Source organism: Cydia splendana, chromosome 7 (assembly GCF_910591565.1).
Source record: "Cydia splendana chromosome 7, ilCydSple1.2, whole genome shotgun sequence".
Taxonomy (NCBI): Eukaryota; Metazoa; Arthropoda; class Insecta; order Lepidoptera; family Tortricidae; genus Cydia; species Cydia splendana.
Window position 1 is genome coordinate 7236653 of NC_085966.1, and position 11660 is coordinate 7248312.

General features: G+C 38.0%; 1 pseudogene; it reads left to right on the forward strand.

The window, feature by feature from the left end:
* Positions 1–1391: 1391 nt before the first annotated feature.
* Positions 1392–5770, forward strand: LOC134792294 (acidic juvenile hormone-suppressible protein 1-like; annotated as a pseudogene).
* The last annotated feature ends 5890 nt before the right edge of the window (positions 5771–11660 follow it).

Sequence of the window (11660 nt, forward strand, 5' to 3'; positions counted from 1 at the left end):
GTATTGCAGCGTGACAGTTCATAGTTTTAGACGCCTGTATACAATTGATTAGCAATGTTTGGCTACTAGCAAAGTTTGCTGTTTGGAAGTTGTAACGAAATTCATAACGTAGAGAGTAACGCCATCTATTGGCGTGTTGTTGAACTAAGATGACAGGTAGAAGGAACGTCACGAGGTTTCTCTTGGGTGAACGTAGGCACGAGTTGGCATTTTTGTCGTTATGTTGGTAGACTGGTCAAGCAGGTTGACCAACTTGACGTTGAGGCGGGAGCACTGGAGCAGCGAGGCTCCGCCGCTGGTGTTTCTTCTTGATCGGACCGCGCTAGAGATCGGACGTACTCGTTAGCCAACCTCGTGCCTAACTCCCCACGTTCCTGAAGGCTTATACCTGAAGGATTATTCTGAAAGCTTAATAGAATCCAACGTTCTTTATCCATTTAGCTAAGTGTTTTATTCCAAGTGTTATTTTGATTTGTTATGAATGAATGAATGAATGAAAACATTTATTTTCAGGCAACTATTGGCCCATAGATAAATACCTTAAAACTAGCATACATATTATTACAAAATATATCTTAAAACTAAAAACACAATTATGGCTGCGATGCAGTTCGCAACCCCGCAGTGTCAGGGAGCCGGCCGCGGAACCGCCGGAACTTGACACCCTTCGGCCAAAACTCCTCCTTGGTGAAGGTCGCTAGATGTTCAGTCGGAACGCTCAGCACAAAAGAATTAAAATTCACACTGTGTCGAGATTCCAACTTCACGACCCTCAGGATGAATCCGGACTTGGCTCGTACATACTTCACGATCTCCTCGACCTTCGTAAGGTAGTGTAATCGGGACACATACAGCAGCGTATGTTTCATTAGAAGCTTACTTTTGTAAAATAAAGAGAAGAAGTGTTGTTTTGAAAAGATGTGTCCCGCCGAGTTTGTTGCCGGTCCCAAATAGGGCTAAATCTTCTCGGGTCAGAGGTGTACGGTTGGAGCCGGCCTAGCTTGACTTGAATAAAGACTTGAACGATTCTATGGGATCCTTTTATTTGAGTGCATCCCAATAGCGACTAGATTTTTATCATTTAGTACTGAGATAAAGTAGGCACTAGTATGGTTAACGAGTTCCAATGTTTATTTCATGCACTGGTAGCATACTAATTTAGCTGTGAAGTAATACATTGAGGTACTATGCCCACTGCCGTCGCCCGTGCCCCCGTCACGAAACGTATTGTAGCTGAAACACTCGGTTCTGAAGTGTAATTCATAGTTTTTATCAAGGTGACTTTACCGGTGCCTGACCTCTGATAATCATATACAAATCAACATATCTGATAATAAAAATGCATTCAGTTCCTTTCTCCGTTATCAGTCTCGTGGCAGTATAAAAGGGGGTGCTGGTGGTCAATTCAACACTGGCCAACATGGCTCGTCTCGTGTTGTGTGCTTTGGCGCTCCTAGTGGCCGGCGGGTCTTGCGACTCCCTCAAGAAGATCTGGCCTCAGAAACCTGGTAAGTCACCACTATTCTCTCATCAGCGATTTATTCAGTTTTTCGTGAGATGATTTGCCATTGCTTTAGGGGGCCCACTGATCAACAGTCCGCCGGACGGTATCGGCCTGTCAGTTAGAACAATTTTTTTACAGTTCCGAACAACTGACAGGCCGATACCGTCCGGCGGACTGTTAATCAGTGGACCCCTTAAAGCAATGGCAAATCATCTCACGAAAAACTAAATAAATCGCTGATGAGAGAATAATATATTTATGGCGTTACATAAGCGTGAATTAAGTGAATCAGTCGGAAGCTCATTCTTATTTTAGTATGATACAAGCTCATTCTGTCTACTTGGCTATAAAATTTTGCTTGCAATTTATGAAAGACCGTCCCATTTCTTACGTATAAATTTGTGATTTCAACAATCAACATTATTCAGCTAAATTATTGAGTGTAATAAATATATAGTATATCTCTGAATAATAACATTACTTAAACATTTGTTTTAGCTGACCAGGCTTCCCTCAAGCGTCAGGTTGACCTGTCATCCCTCTCCTACCATATCCATGAGCCCCTTCACTACGAGCCACTTAAGACCATTGCCAGTACTTGGGAAATCGAGAAGAACATTGAGCACTACAGCGTAAGTCATGAATTAAATACCCATAACTTCACACCTATTATGGTTAAAAAAAATGCTTTAGTATGGGGCAAATACTGCTTAGTATAAAGTGATCCATACTAAGACATTTGACGTACCTACCCCTGAGTATAAACGATTAAAATTATAACTGTGATTATACAGGATGATTCAGGAGACGTGAGCAGGACTTACACTGCGCATTTCGTAAATTATAAGCAGCTGTTTCGTATCAGTATTAGTGAGGTTAACGTTAATTTTCTAGTCGTGTTTAACAAAAAGTTTTTAATTTACTTAAGACATGCATGGTCACCCTACAATTAGAATACTAAACTACCGATATTCTGTGTCAAATTGAACGTCATCACTGTCATCACGGTCTGGTTACTTTTGAATACTCGTATCTCACTCAAGTTTGACAGTTTATTTTCTTCGTAATCAAAATGCTGTCATTACGGTTAAAGAGGTTTTATGTTTATTAATTAGGTCTTGTAGTGACCATGATTGTAGAGAAAGAAATTTGCCCTCACCAAAAAGTTAAAAAATAGGAAAAAGTGTGGTTGTTTCACCTAAATACGACGGTGATCGATCAATTATCAGTTACTGAGTATGCAGGATAAGTCCTGCTCACGTCTCATGAATCACCCTGTATATTATGTTAGTGTTAAATAATATATCTCCTTTTCAGAATGTAACTGCTGTCAAGATTTACGTGGATCTCATGGAGTATGGTGTACTGCCACGTTCGGTGCCTTTCTCTATTCTTGAAGAATGTCATCAGTACGAGGCTAAGACTCTCTTCCACGTTCTGTTCTCCGCTAAGGACTACGATACGTTCTACAAGACTGCCGTGTACCTCAGAGACCGTGTTAATGAAAACCTGTACGTCTACGTGCTCACCACCGCCATTCTTCACCGCCACGACACTCAAGGATTCGTCGTCCCGCCCCTCTACGAAATCTTTCCCTCTTACTTCCACAATGGAGAAGTTATGACCACCGCCGGGAGGATCAACACTCACGGCGTGCACCTAGTCGAGTACTACCCGATAACTTACATCTGGAACGACAGTGTAGTGATTAGGTGGAACGAGACCGTCTGGCCTTACTTCTCTGTCGATTCCCGTGTGTTCTACTGGACTCACGATTATGCTCTTAACACATGGTACTACAACACCCATGTGGCTTACCCGAAGTGGCTCGGAAGCGAAACCAGCCCCTTGGTGAAGGACTACCGTGGTGAATGGTTCTGGTACTGGCACAAGCAGCTCCTGTCTCGTTACTACATGGAGAGGCTGTCGAACGGTCTTGGTGAGATCCCTGATCTTGAACTGCACGGCACTGTTGAAGAAGGTTACACCTCTGGTCTCCTGTACCACAACGGAATCCCATTCCCGGTTAGGCCTAACCACTTCCACCTTTATCAAAAAGACTTCATCCATGAAATTAAGGCTATTGAGGACTACGAGCGTCGTATTCGTGACGCTATTGACGTTGGATACTATATTAACGTAAGTACTGTGTGGAAATTGTCCTTTATTATTTATATTTTATAAAGTTGCATTTTTTTAACTTAAAATGAACTTAAATTGATTCTCAGAACTTGGGTGAGCACGTCAGCCTGCGCACTCCTGAATCCATCGATGTTCTCGGACGTCTGATCGACGCCAACGCTGACTCTCCCAACACCGGTTACTACAAGGACTTCATCACCCTCTGGAAAAAACTCCTCGGAAACTCTATTGTTCACGAGCACGCTTACCACCGGACGTAAATATTAAATCATTGTTTTTTTTTACTACTCAGCACCGTAAAATGGGGTGAGTAGGGATTGCGAGGAGAGTCGGGTTATGAATGGGGAGACAAGGGATGACAGGGGGGTGAGATGGTTTTTAAAGGCTACTGCTACCTAAATAATGTATTTATTCCTATTACAAATGGAGCTAGAGTAATATTCATAATGAAAAAAACCGATTCAACAACGTTTAAAAATCACCTTTTGTATGAAATCCCATCTCACCCCAACTACGAGGGACTACGGGGTGAGGAGGGATTTTGTGTTTACCGTTAAAGTTATGAAATGGAACTACCTAAAATCATAAAAAAAACTAAAATACAAACGGCTGGAACATTTATTAATAAAATTAAGTTTGCATAAAATGTATAAATAAAATGTTATCGAGGTTTGAATGTCAGTTTTGTCCCTACTCAGCCCATTTTACGGTACTTGACGCCTACCTATGATGTAAGCATTTAATGTAATTTTATATTTTCCAGTACCGTGCCCCTGGTCCTGCCTTCCGCTCTGGAGCTCTACCAGACCGCTCTTCGCGACCCCGCTTTCTACATGATCTGGAAGCGTGTGTTGAACCTCTTCGACCTGTGGCACCAGCAGCTGCCTCCCTACAAGCCTGAAGAACTTGCTTTACCTGATGTTACTATCCAGAAGGTTGAGACTGACAAGTTGGTTACCTACTTCGAAAACACCTACGTGAAAGTTCCCAACCACCTGCACATGAACGATTTTGAAAGTACGTTGGAATAAAAAAAACTAGGTTTGTTTTAGTGCTGCTCCTTCCATCTATATATTACTTAATAACTCAATATTTAAATTACAGGACAGGTGGTCCTTGATGACGGTGGTGTCCTCGTCCTGAGCCCTGTCCTGAACCACAAGGTCTTCCAGGTCCGCGTGAACGTCAGTAGTCAAGTCAACATGACCGTTCTCGTCAAATTATTCTTGGCTCCCAAATACGACAGCCACGACTACGAAATCCCTCTTCAACTCAACACAGAAAACTTCTTCCAAATCGACGAGTTCACTTACGACTGTGAGTAAAATGTAGGATATAATGCATCAATACCTACTTAGCTCCCTTAGCATTTAAGATATTCATATACATACATTTATTTGTACAGTGCCCGTTGGTGAGCACGTTATCCAGCGCGATTCCATCCAGAACACACGGACTATTGACGACTGGACCAGCGCTCATGAGGTCTACGAGAAGGCTGAGAACGGCCTGCACGGCGAGGGCCATTTCGTCTTGAGTCAGGCTCAGAAGATTGAAGGATTCCCTGAGCATCTGCTGCTTCCTAAGGGTATGTTTATACTGAATAAAATTTAATAATAATAACCTACCTATACCCATCATTACAATTATAATAAACCATTTTATCATCTTAACAATCCTTTCCCAAGTGGGATAAAATCCTAGTGAAGTAAGCATCATAATATTTGCGATATATATTTTATCCTTATTACCTACTGATTCTTAGTGTGTTATTTTCCAGGTCGCGTCGGTGGTATGCCCTTCGTCCTGCTGACTTACATCTCTGAGTACCGCGCGCCCAAGGTCCAACAGGGTACTGGTTTCGACCACGTGGCGTCTCTTGGCTACGGCAGCGGAGCTCGCCGCATGAGCGATGAGCCGTTCGGCTTCCCCGTCGATCGTCCTCTGCACCTGTGGCAGATCGAGAATCTGCGCAATATCATGTTGCAGGATGTCTTGATCTACCATGAGCCCACCCCCGAGGTTTAGGTGCCTCACACCGACATTGCTAACTTCTTCTTCTTATCGTGTAAAGGTGATTCGTCCAATATTTTGCCACTTGTATTCCTCGGGGAGTTGCTTTAAGGAGATCATCGGTAGTGCAGATGACAGGGCATAGAGGGCACATTGTCATGTGCTGCATCGTCTGATATGACCCGCAAGAACATTCGGCATTTGAATTCTCGGGTAAGATTCCCCATTTTATGAGATTTTCCTTTGATCGACCGACTCCCACCCGTAAACGGTTCAAAGCCCGCCAAGTTTTCCACGTTTCAGTTCCTCCAGGGGGTAAGCGTTCATTTGGAGTCATAAAAGCTGGCGAGCAACCGTGCCACTGGTTCCAGGCGGTGATTCTGGCTTCTTTTGCTAACTAAACGTTACCTATATTACTATGGATTTTAACCTTTGATACTCAACGTTACATCGGATTTATTGACTGTGACTGTTACAGTATAGTCTTTAGTGATTTTAGTCAAACTGTATTGTTAAGTAGCGAATGTCACTAATCTGATGTAAATAGTTTGTGCGCGTGTATATTTATTTGTTACTTATTTTGTGTTTATTTATGTAGAAACCGTTGATTGTATATGTAATAGTATGAATATAGATGAATTATACGAGTCAATATATATTTATGTTATATTTATTTTAGTTAATAAATGCCTGTTGGCTGTTAAAGCAATAAATAGTTACCAACCTGAGGAATATTTTTAGTTGGTTATTTTATTATATAATGCTTAGTATATAATTACCAATATCTTAATAGTATGTTTACAATTGACCCACCATGCCGATATTTTAAATAGTATTTTTTGTTATAATAATATATATATATATATGCTTCACGGTCTCTCATATAATTCATATTGCATTCATGTTTAAACCATTAAATAAACAAATGAATGCTACGTTTGTTTCTTTTATTATAACGACGAAAATTCAGAAAAAATATTATATGTATGTAGGTATAACTAAAAACAATTGTTCAACTTCGTTTATTAAACAGTGATCGTTAATATTCCAGCAATTTTGGTGCAGCATTGTTGGTTAAAAGCATCTGTTTGCCCTACTCTAGGTGGAATAGATAATTAGGGTTAATAACAGTAATATTAACCTTAACCAATCCTCTCCCTAGAAAAAAATTAAGAAAATCCTTTATTTTTACTATGCTGCACCAAAATTGCTGGAAAATTAACGATCACTGCTTATAAAACATGTAGCTAAGTACGCTAACAGCTAGAATTTCATATAGTGTAGTCCTATAGTTTCCTATATGTAAAACATATTTTGTAATAAACTTAATACTATGAAATGTATAATAATATCGAAGTATAACAACTATAAAAAATAACAAATAATACATAATGAGATAGCTTAACCTAACTTTCACACTTAGGTATTTAATAAAGAATAAATCTTCTTCTTAAATAACCCTTTGAACGAACTGCCAAATACCTATATCCGCGTTCAGTTCATACACTTTTCATTATACAACCTGCATGCGCGTTTAATGTATGACTGCTGTGCATGTTTAGTTCGACATATTATTGCAACACTAAACAGCATTTTGTTCCGACAACCACGTTCTGTTCTACGAGGCACTCGAAAACCAGGAGCATCTACAAGATTTAAATAAAACTTATGTAACGTAATTCTGCATGCACTGTTAACTATTAAGTAAGCGTTAATTATTTCATTTTATGATGTATGAACTTAATATAATAATAACCTTTTCACCACACCAGTTCGGAAAGGCTTACTTTGCACTTCAAAAACTGATAGCAAAGTTGCATTTTATTCACATGTGAGGCAAAGTAATCAAATGCAAATTTTGAGTTGCTTTCTTATGTTCGCTGGTAGAATTGACTTTTAAATGATGATTTTGGATGATCAATATTTAATATCATTCATTTGGATTTGATTTGGTTTGATTTTGTTTGATATTTTACATTTAATATTTGCTTCGGGTTGGTGTGGTGAAAAATTTTGTGTTTCACTCGGGGGCAAATTTTGTTTACCGCTCGTGCTTTGAAACCCTCGCAACGCTCAAGATTCCATTTTTCGAACCACTCGCTACGCTCGTGGCTCAATTTTGGATTCTTTCGCTTGCTCGGGATATCAATATTAGCACGAGCGGTTAAACAACAACTTTGCCCCCTTGTAAAACAAATAACTATTACCTTTACCTTTGCCTTAATAAGCTCCAGAGGTATAAGCTCCGAATAATCAAAGTACCTACCTAATTGTAATAAGTGGTTTACGGTGTTGGTCACACATACTGTATATAGTGTTAAAAATACTTTATACTTAAGCCTTTCTTGTAGTGACTGTTTGTTTACCTAAAAAAAAAAACATACTAAATCATTACAAGAGCGCCTTAATGACAGAGGTTGAAGCCTGTGTCTTGAGATTGAGGAGGCGTAATTTCCATAGTTACCCCTTATTCGGAATTCAAGAGCTTTAAGAAATATTTTTTGTACCCTTTCTATTCTCTTTTTATGGACATCATAGTAGGGATTCCGTACTACCGAAGCGAATTCCAGGCGGCTTCTGACGAAGCTATTATAAAGTATCTTGTAGGTCTTGTAGGTCTACGAAAAGGTTTAGCAATACGGAGAATAAACCCTAATTGGTTAGAAGCCTTCTAAGATCTTGTATAACAGATAAAAAATCATACCTGCTTATTTATATTATAAACTGTTTCCAGCGGTTAATCAATTGCATGTGAAATTATACAGTTACCGGATTTTGTTGTGTGTGTCTTTCCAAGTCTTATAATTTAATTATTCGTAGGTGTCCCCTGAGTAGATACTCTGCCATTTGATAATATTACATAATTTCAGTTAGAGTCTGGCTAGCCAAAAATTGTTGACAGATATTTGGCTGTTGTATCACCAATTGTCTATGATTTAAAAAAAAAAGCTAAAAGTCAGTTGTCAATTTATGTCATTCATTCAAATTGTTTGCCGTTTATAAGGGGTTTGTTTTAAATAATATTAATAATGTCTATACTGAGTGAGGTTCGCAAACTATTATTTAAGCTCGTAAATAATTACGACAATGTGCGAAGTCGATGTGTAGCGTTGTATAACGAAAAACTGCAATGTTTACAACTCCTAAACAAATGTAAACAAACTAGGAGGTTGGTGCTCTATAAATATTTTAATACTTAGCATTTAGCATATTTGGCATAGTACTAATGTATTTTTTTTGTGATCGATTAATATTACGGTATTATCGAGCTAGGTCTTATTTACACTACATTACATTTTTCGCCTTGTTACAATGGTATATGGTGAGAAAGTGTTAACATATGCGTTTATCGTTGACTGTACTTTACATAGTGGTAGAAATTATGTGAGCTGACTTTGAGTGCACGTCAACGTATATTTAACTTATATCCTTAGGTACCTTACGTGTGCACAGAAAATCAAAAATATTTTCTAGTACTAAAACTATAATTCCTACTACACAAAGTGTGACCAGCCCAAGATTTTTTGAATTTCCCGCCAAACATTTGTGTAATATTTCAGTAGCCAGACTCTATCTTACAATCTTAGATATTAAGCTCTCCGAGCCGGTCTACCTGGATGCACGGCGTCTCAAATATTCAACAGTATAGTTCAGGAGATATTGCGACTCTAATTTCTCCCGTAGTCCCTTTGCAGTGGTTATTGTAGGGTGCACTTAGTCGTCGTTACCAGAGTATCTCCTCAGGGGACACCTACGAATAATTAAATTATAAGACTTGGCATATTTTGCATTAAATATGTAAGTACTAATGAACTTAACATTTATACTAACATTATTCAATTGTGTGACTTTAATACGAGATACAAAGCACCCAAATTGCATAGCATTCTATGCAAATAATCCAAGCAATAATTGATTCAATCGAACTTCGTAACTAGGTAGTGAAACAACGCTGGGTAAGGGCATTAAACTGAATAAACTGGTTATCCTGTACCATACGAGTTACATAATATTATAGATACCTAGATACCTAAACATTGCCTATATGTATTGAGTAACATCTGTAAGTGAGGTGTTTGAACGGAGATATCTACGTAGCTAAACGGAGACAAAAATGCGATGTAACGTTAATTGTATAAGAGAATTTGCGTTTTTTGGTATTATAAGAACGGGCGCTAAATTTGCAAGTTTAGTTTGATTGAATATGATTCTGGTATAAATCAAATGTGTTAATTATTTTTGCCGTCGCCTTCGAACTATTAAATAACATTGAAATCATCAGCTTTTGACATTTTTATGTAGTATAATATTTAAAACTTTCGCGTTTTGGACACATATTAACTCACATTTATAGAGGAGTCTATCGCGAATTTATTTTATTAGGTACCTTTATTTACCGAAGTTTCGACACAGGTTTTACTGGTCGTGGTCGCGGCCAAGTGATTTAATACTCTTTGGTCGCGGCTGACTGATGTCCCAGCAAAATGTCAAAACAGAGATTTGTGCAACTACCCGTCGAAAAGTGTATGAAAAAGTTTGGGGTAGACATCACATTTTCAAACCACCCACTACACAAAAATATACACACACACACAAAAACACACTACATAAAGGTAATAAAATAAATTCGCGATAGACCCGTTTATAAATGCGAGTTAATATTTTTATCTACACAAATATCATAAACCCTCCATGATGCGTCCAAGAACCGCACATTATGACCACCATAAAAATAGACTGTTTTGTCTGTTTTGTTAGAACAAATTTCTTATCTGTAAAAATGTTATTATTGCTAAATAATAACATCGATTTCGATAATATTATGCATTCAAACTAACTATATTCTAATATCAGTCCAGATGACGTTTAGTTCGAAATGAATTGTTAATTTGCAAACAAATTTGACATATGTCGCACGTAAGTAAGATATCAAATGATATATATTATGATAGTTGGGGCCGACTCTAGTTTGTCTCTGAATTAAAAAAAACTATAAATTCAACAAATCGAACAATTTTATGCAACAAAACAAATTTTATGAAAAGTTTTATTTTCATTACCGCCATTACCGGTTAAAATTTGTTTTGTTGCATAAAATTGTTCGATTTGTTGAATTTAAACGATATAATGAGCGATCAAGATGATATAGATATTTCGGCGACGCCTCCTGATATCCGTGACAGAGCACTAACGTCATAAATGACTTATTACCAGCTAAGTCAAGGAAACAATACAAAGGAACATACTTCTGTCCGAGCTGGGCAAGTGAATTATATAATAATTGCACCATCCAAACTGTAAATAATTATTATTGTTCTAAATAAATTTCTTCATTTTCGCATTTGTTTTCTGTTTTATTTTAATTGATGCCCTTCATTATGTACAGTCACATAAACTACTATTATGTAGGTACAAAAATGTAATAATTAAGGTAAGGTGCGGTAAGGGTAAGACTAACATAGTTTATTTTGCTCGGGGCAAGACAAACAGTATGAGGATTCCATACAAACGATACACTTACTCCGGTGATAGTCTTAGCCCACCTTACCTTAAAAAAAGGTTCAGTTCCTCCTTTTTCCAGTTCATAATAAAATCTCGATATCGAAGCTTTTGTATAAACGAACCGTCAGATTATGTTTGATAACTTCTGATTAACACATTTCAATTTTACTTTGTCCTTTGATCTTTATAATTATAAATGTGGCGTTTGCACATAACGTAGTATATATAGGTAGTTATATATTTATTTCTAAATGCATCATGAAACGTGATTTTGATGTTATCAAGACCCGCGGGTACCATCATTCACTTAGTTGCGTTAAGTTGGCTAAGGCGAAGAACTTTGCCCCCTCGGGCCACTCCGCTTGCAAATAAATTCCAGTTGTTGATGAATGAGACACTATTTCATCTAAATTATTTGTTCTTTTTTTCTTTCAAGGGCAAGGTAATGCAAATTTTTATAACGACCTACCTGGTTATTCATGTTTTTTCTAATGAATTG